We start from the raw sequence: 7608 nt of genomic DNA, 5'->3' as shown, positions 1-7608 counted from the left end.
TCACATTGAGTGAAACGGGATACATCCTCAACTTTGGGAAAAGGTAACTTGGTATTGTTTATCTCATTTCCTACTCACCTCTACTCGAGTCTTGTGATGGATAGGCAAGGCATTTCGCCTTCGGTCTACAACAACAACGACGAGTTCGATGCCACGAGCAACTCCAACGACGCCAAGATGCATGCTCAAATGGAGGAGATCAAAGCCCTCATCAGTTCCTACAAGCGATCTTCCTCATCTTCGAGAAGACGCTCAAGAGCTCATGCTTCTGAGCTACCATCTACGGCAAGATCACATCGGCATCGACACCATCACCTCCAAGAACGTGAAGGTCAAGAGCTCTACACCAACAACCGCTCTATGGCTTCACCATCTCACTTGGCATCTTCGCCAAGCAACTACAAGGCATCTTCGCCTACGGACATACGACATCTTCGCCAACAAGCACCTCAAGACTACGCTCAAGAGAAGCTCCCCAAGCTCAAGTCCGCGACTTCCACGAGCTACCACGACCTCGACATCGACCACACGATTCCTTTCTATGGGACTCAAGAACCCGAGGAGTATCTCGAGTGGGAGCGCTTAATGGACGACTACCTCAAGCTACATCAAGTTCCTCCCGAAGATCAAGTGAAGTGCACCACAAGGAACTTCCACGACTACACGTCCACATGGTGGCTTCACACACCTTCGGAGGGCTACGACATGAGTTGGCCCAAGACGAGGAGAGCTTTACGGCGAGAGTTCGTGCCTCCAACCTACACGAAACATCTTCTACGCCAATTGGAAACACCATCCAAGGATTCAAATCCATCGACAAGTACTTCAAGGAGATGAAGATTGCCTTGCGACGAGCCGGCGTGGACGACCCCATTTCGATGAAGTTCCACTTCATGATGGGATTGAACAATGACATTTCCAAGTCTATCTTCCTCGAGAACTACAAGTCCCTCGACGACAACTACATTGGTGCTCTCAAGGTGGAACAAGAACTCATGAAGGCTAAGGTTTCTCCACCCCAAGCTCACTTCGTGAGGACCAAGCTCCACGAGATGATCGAGCATGGGATTTCCCCTTCGGTCTTGGAGGAGAGCGATGATGTGCCATCTTCGGCCTTCATCCACGGCGACGACGACGAGATGGTTGAGCATGGGATTTTCCCTTCGACCACGGCGACGTATGATGACTTGAGTGACTTGTGCCACCATATTGAGAGTGAGAGTGACTTCACCACTAGCCCCATATATGATGAGTTGCCACAATTCCCATGTGAGGAGAGCCACAACTCCCACCACTTGAGTGAGACGAGTGACTCCACCATATGTGACATTGAGTGCACCTACCTTGAGGGAGTGAGTGAGCCTCCACCACATAGAGTGAGTGAGGAAGTTGATAGGGCACGTGAGGCCATTTGCATTTCTAACAACTTGACCTCTACCTTTATTGTGTCTTCTCATTTGGTGCTAGGTCCCATATATGATGATGCGCCGATCCGCGACGACTTCGTCCTTCCTATGGACAAGACGATGGCCATGGTGGAATATGATGCACCCCCACATGGTTCCATCACGATGAAGATGATGACCACCGTTTGGTCTTTTCCACCTCACCTACACCACTTGAGTGGAATGAACAAGGTAGTATAGGTGAAGGTGATGCTCTAGTCCCACTAGTGGACATTCTAAACATTGATTGCTTGCATGATGTTGATCCACCTATTACCATGCTTCATGCTAGTTCGACTTCCCCATGTGATGATTTATTGCCCATTTATGATGATTATGATGATTGCCATGTGGAGTCTATTAGTCGTGATGCCATGTTACATAGGATATAATGTGGAAATTCTTTTGGTCACATCATGTTTGACAATCCGCTTGACTTGTCGTATGCTATGCATGAGATCGACAATATGTCATATTTGCAATCTCATCGTAGTGACTATGCATATGCCATCAACATAAACCCAAATTGCACTTATGGCATAGATGACGAGCTCATGGTTATTGGCATTTGTTTTTCTTGTAATGACATGGATATGCTCCCTTTGCATCATTTATCTCATATGCCATGCCATGACCACCTAGCTTCGGATATGCATTGTTTTGGATGTTGTTCATTTTTTCCATGCGATGTTTCCATTATTGCTCATGAGGAGACCCCCATAGTTTCCTCACCCATGTTAGGAGATTTTGATCCATCCCATCCATTGCATGATCCCAATAATTATGTGCACATATGCTCCCCATGAATCATAATGATATTGTTGTGCCATATACTTGCATTCTCAATCTGTGTCTCCATCGTGTCATACATAAAAACAATTCTTTCATGATGGATGAAATGTTCTTATACCATGCATCAAATTTCTTTGAGATATGCTTATCTTGTGCTAACTCACACATGCACATACACATCATGATGGATGATGTGTACATTTACCACGCACACACTTTCTTTGGTTTGTGTCTCTTTTGTGTAGGTACACATGAATACTTGTCAACTTCGCAATCCCACGAGTTGACAAAACGAGCTCTAGAGAGGAATGATGACTTGGGATCCCATGGATTGCCTTTCCCACCGCTCTCTTCACGCAAAGACTTCGCGCATTTCTTCTACATGGCTCTCACTTGGCTATGGGTTATTGTCCATTATGTATTATATGCCCATCTTACCATGTTCACTTTGCATGATATGCTCATTACTATGCCTTTGCCATGCATTTGTGACCCATGCTTTGCATTACATATGATGATTGATTCTACTACTTGTATGTGCATTTGCAAGCTTGGTGGAGATATTGCTTGTTATTGCCATGTTCCATTTCTGCCACATTCCTACGATGATACTATGATCTTGCTTTGTGCTCGTGCTCGCAATATGTCATGTGCATTACCTATATCTATTATGTGCTCACATGCCATGATTCCCATGACTTCCTCTAGTGTGTTGCATCTTCGCTCCACTAGTTTGCACGACTTGATTACTATGCTTTCTCATGTTGCATCCCATTCTTGGATTACTTGCTACTATCACATGTTTGGTTGCAACAATGTCATTACTTCACATATGCCTATGCCTACTATTTGCTCTCATGACTTGATTGCCTCGCACATGTTGCAAAATTGCTATATCATTTGTGTTGAGTGCCTCACTTTCTTCACCACACCATATGCACATTATGCCATGACACACTTCTCTTTCAAACTGTATGCTATGCTTGATGACAACACTTGTTGGGTGAATCACCTCTTGAATGCTTGGTTTTGGTTTAATGCCAACCACATTTGTTTTTCCAAGTGCTTGTTATCTTTGCTCCTTTTGAAGGAACTACAAGACGGTGCGACATTGGAGAGTGCCCATTCCGAGCTTCCACATGACAAGTGCTTGGTGGTTGTCCACTTGTACAAGGTGACGCCATCTCGGTACCATGGTGATGAAGATCATGATCCGTGGACGGATCTCTCCCAAGGGGGGGGGGGAGATGATGCGGAGCATCCCTCGACCATCACCATGGACGTCGCACCACCACCGCAAGCACGGAGAGAACCTATGACGAGAGCTTGTGCACGCGCCATCGAGAATGAGGTGAACTCCTTCCTCTTCGAGCTCCACTCTAATTCACTCTAGAGTTGGGTCCTACCTCAAACCAAAGTGATGTGCATCCTTAGGTACCAAAGAGATGATCATGAAGAGGTGAGCATGGAGACCCAAGCATCCATGGAGGAGGAGGAGGACGCAAGACAAAGAGAGCGAGAAGCGAGAGAAGTCTCGGACCACTCCAGGTGCCCGGCCACCCCAGCCGCCGGTTGGCCGCGCCTCTGGCCGCCCCTGGTGGCCGGGCCCTGAGCCCCCGGGTGCCCGGCCGCCACCTGGGCAGCGCCCCTGATCGTCCCGGGTGCCCGGGCTTTCAACCCCCGGGTGCCCGGCCCCCCATCGCCACCGCCTGGAGCCACCCCGGGTGCCCGGGCCTTGGACCCCCGGGTGCCCGGCCCAGCTGCTGGAGCAGCCCAGGTCCGCCCGAGTGCCCGGGCCACCAACCCCGGGTGCCCGGCCCCCCTACAGCCGCAGACCGGCGTGCCCCTGACCACCCCGGGTGCCCGGGCCTCACACCCCCGGGTGCTCGGACCCTTCCATGGATGCCTGTGTGCATTAGGGTCATTTTCGACCTTTGTATCCCTCTCTCTCCCTAATTCGTCCCTAGCTTTTATATACTCTTCCCCTAGCTCATTTGGAGGATAGCTAAGAATAGACACAAATCATAGAGCTTAGCTCATGTAGCTCCCCTTGTGGGATTCGTCTTGAGAGAGAAGACTCCATTGGAGTACAAGACCTCCATTGGAGAAGATCCCTAGGGATTCAAGCCCCCCCCCTTGAGGGAAGGATCTACCTAGATCATCAAGCCCTCATCTCCTTCATAGGATTTGGGATGAACTCTACCATGTATATTGTTTCCCTTTGATTGTTGATGTACCTTGTGGATCTTGTGTGTTTGTTGGTCTAGTGGATGTGTGATTGGACTTGTTCTTGAGTGTTCCTCTTGTTTTCTCTCTTGTGTTCATCTTGTTCTTGGGGATTCCCCCTCCAATTCGTGAAAAATCTTCACTTAGGGTTCCACCTTACAACATCTTGGTATCCTGAGCCACGTTTATCACGAATTTGGAGTCTCCCCCACCGTTTTCTAGCCTTGTTTTGTTGTGTTCTTCCCCAATTTCAAAAATTCCCCACCAAAAATAGCCCCAATTTTTTTTTGTGATTTGTTGGTTTGATGAGGTTTTGTTGGATTTGATCCATGGATTTGCTTGGTTTCGAGTGGATCTAGCCTTCCCCGTTCCATCTCCCCCTTTCCCTCCACGAAATCCACCAATTTCTTCCACTTTCCCATGAATTTCCGCCCAAATCCGACACCCACGGGCACGCGGACCTCAAACCCCGGGCACCCGGACCTCAAACCCCGGGCACCCGGAACCCCCCCCCCCCCCTCCGCCCACCCCCGCTGACCACCCCGGGTGCCCGCATCCCAAACCCCGGGCACCCGGAGCCCAAACCCCGGGCACCCGCACCCCCGGGCTGTTTGCGTCGGACCACCCCGGGTGCCCGCACCTTCCACCCCCGGGCACCCGCACCTCCGAGTTTCAGCTCACCGACGAAAACCGTTTCGGCCATAACTTTTGCTCCCGGAGTCCGATTTTGACGTTCTATAGCTCGTTAAGTAGCTATTGACATCCCCCATCCATCTAGATAGGTTCCACCACCATTTGACTCCATCAAAAATTCGGCATTTTGGCATCTTTGCCTAGGCCATCCATCATTTCATCCGCAAAACCACCATAGCTTTCCGCAACCTAACCCATTTAGTTCCTTATAGCATTTGTGGTTACTTGAGGGGTGAATTGACTCTCCTAAGGTGTTTCGGCTACTTAGGGACGGTCGCTTAGTCATCAACCACCACCTACGCATTCCGCCACCACCATTTGACATTTGCCTTTGGAGATTTTGAGTTTGCGGTTTTTACCGTTTCCTAAGGTGTTTCGGCTACTTAGGGACGGGTCTACATCATCTTGGTATCTACATCAAGAACACCGCCACTCATCATCGCCACGAGGTCATCTTCGACATCGACCACTTCACCAATTTGACACCCTAACCGTAAGCAAGAACGGTAACCTCTATATCATCTTGGTATCGTGGTATCCCATCATTGTACATTCTTGCCATTACATTGTTAACCCCATAGCCCATTTTGCGTCACTTGCCTATCGAGACTAGCCATTGAGTATTGCCAGCAACGTTACTTGTGCACATTAGTGATCCGTACCTTCCATTGCATACACACCATATCATATTGGTATCATGTTGGTATCATCATATCATCCCTTGTGTCACAAGATTGTTCCCGCATATACACCATAGCTATCTTGGTTTGTGCATTTCGCATAAGTGGCCATATAAAAAAAACTTTTAAGCAAAAGAAAAGGACAGCAAAGAGCTTGTAAGCAAGAGGCATAGCATCGCCACATTGCATACCATACTACCATATTGATCATCTTAGATCATCGTGTGCGAAACACCGGGAACATCATACACATAGCATACTTGGGATAGAAATTTGATACATTTTGCATCTTCTAGGTTGTGCACAAGTGTCGTATCCGCCTATTGTGCAATCGTGCTAGCGTCTCTCTTGAGTTGTGCAACACGAGCGTTTTCCGTGGACTCCACATTTTGTGCTCATTCCTTGGTTGCACGACCCCATTTATCTATCCGTGTGTGTGTTTCCGTGTGCCACATCTTGCTATTGGTCTACTTGTTTCACTTGCGAATTTGTGAATCTTTTCCAACATTATTGACTCTTGCTAACATTTTGCATCAAATTTTTGTGCCACTATCCTCACCGAGCTGCACCATAAGCTTTACTTGATAGGTGTGAGTGAACAAGTCCGGTACCAATTCCACTATTCTTTCATCTCGCATTGAGTGAAACGGGATACATCCTCAACTTTGGGAAAAGGTAACTTGGTATTGTTTATCTCATTTCCTACTCACCTCTACTCGAGTCTTGTGATGGATAGGCAAGGCATTTCACCTTCGGTCTACAACAACAACGACGAGTTCAATGCCACGAGCAACTCCAACGACGCCAAGATGCATGCTCAAATGGTGGAGATCAAAGCCCTCATCAGTTCCTACAAGCGATCTTCCTCATCTTCGAGAAGACGCTCAAGAGCTCATGCTTCCGAGCTACCATCTACGGCAAGATCACATCGGCATCGACACCATCACCACCAAGAACGTGAAGGTCAAGAGCTCTACACCAACAACCGCTCTATGGCTTCACCCTCTCACTTGGCATCTTCGCCAAGCAACTACAAGGCATCTTCGCCTACGGACATACGGCATCTTCGCCAACAAGCACCTCAAGACTACGCTCAAGAGAAGCTCCCCAAGCTCAAGTCCGCGACTTCCACGAGCTACTACGACCTCGACATCGACCACGCGTCCTTTCTATGGGACTCAAGAACCCGAGGAGTATCTCGAGTGGGAGCGCTTAATGGACGACTACCTCAAGCTACATCAAGTTCCTCCCGAAGATCAAGTGAAGTGCGCCACAAGGAACTTCCACGACTACGTGTCCACATGGTGGCTTCACACACCTTCGGAGGGCTACGACATGAGTTGGCCCAAGACGAAGAGAGCTTTGCGGCGAGAGTTCGTGCCTCCAACCTACACGGAACATCTTCTACGCCAATTGGAGAACACCATCCAAGGATCCAAATCCATCGACAAGTACTTCAAGGAGATGAAGATTGCCTTGCGATGAGCCGGCGTGGACGACCCCATTTTGATGAAGTTCCACTTCATGATGGGATTGAACAATGACATTTCCAAGTCTATCTTCCTCAAGAACTACAAGTCCCTCGACGACAACTACATTGGTGCTCTCAAGGTGGAACAAGAACTCATGAAGGCTAAGGTTTCTCCACCCCAAGCTCACTTCGTGACGACCAAGCTCCACGAGATGATCGAGCATGGGATTTTCCCTTCGGTCTTGGAGGAGAGCGATGATGTGCCATCTTCGGCCTTCATCCACGGCGACGACGACGAGAT

Source organism: Aegilops tauschii, chromosome 3, assembly GCF_002575655.3.
Source record: "Aegilops tauschii subsp. strangulata cultivar AL8/78 chromosome 3, Aet v6.0, whole genome shotgun sequence".
NCBI lineage: Eukaryota > Viridiplantae > Streptophyta > Magnoliopsida > Poales > Poaceae > Aegilops > Aegilops tauschii.
This window is presented reverse-complemented; position numbering follows the sequence as displayed.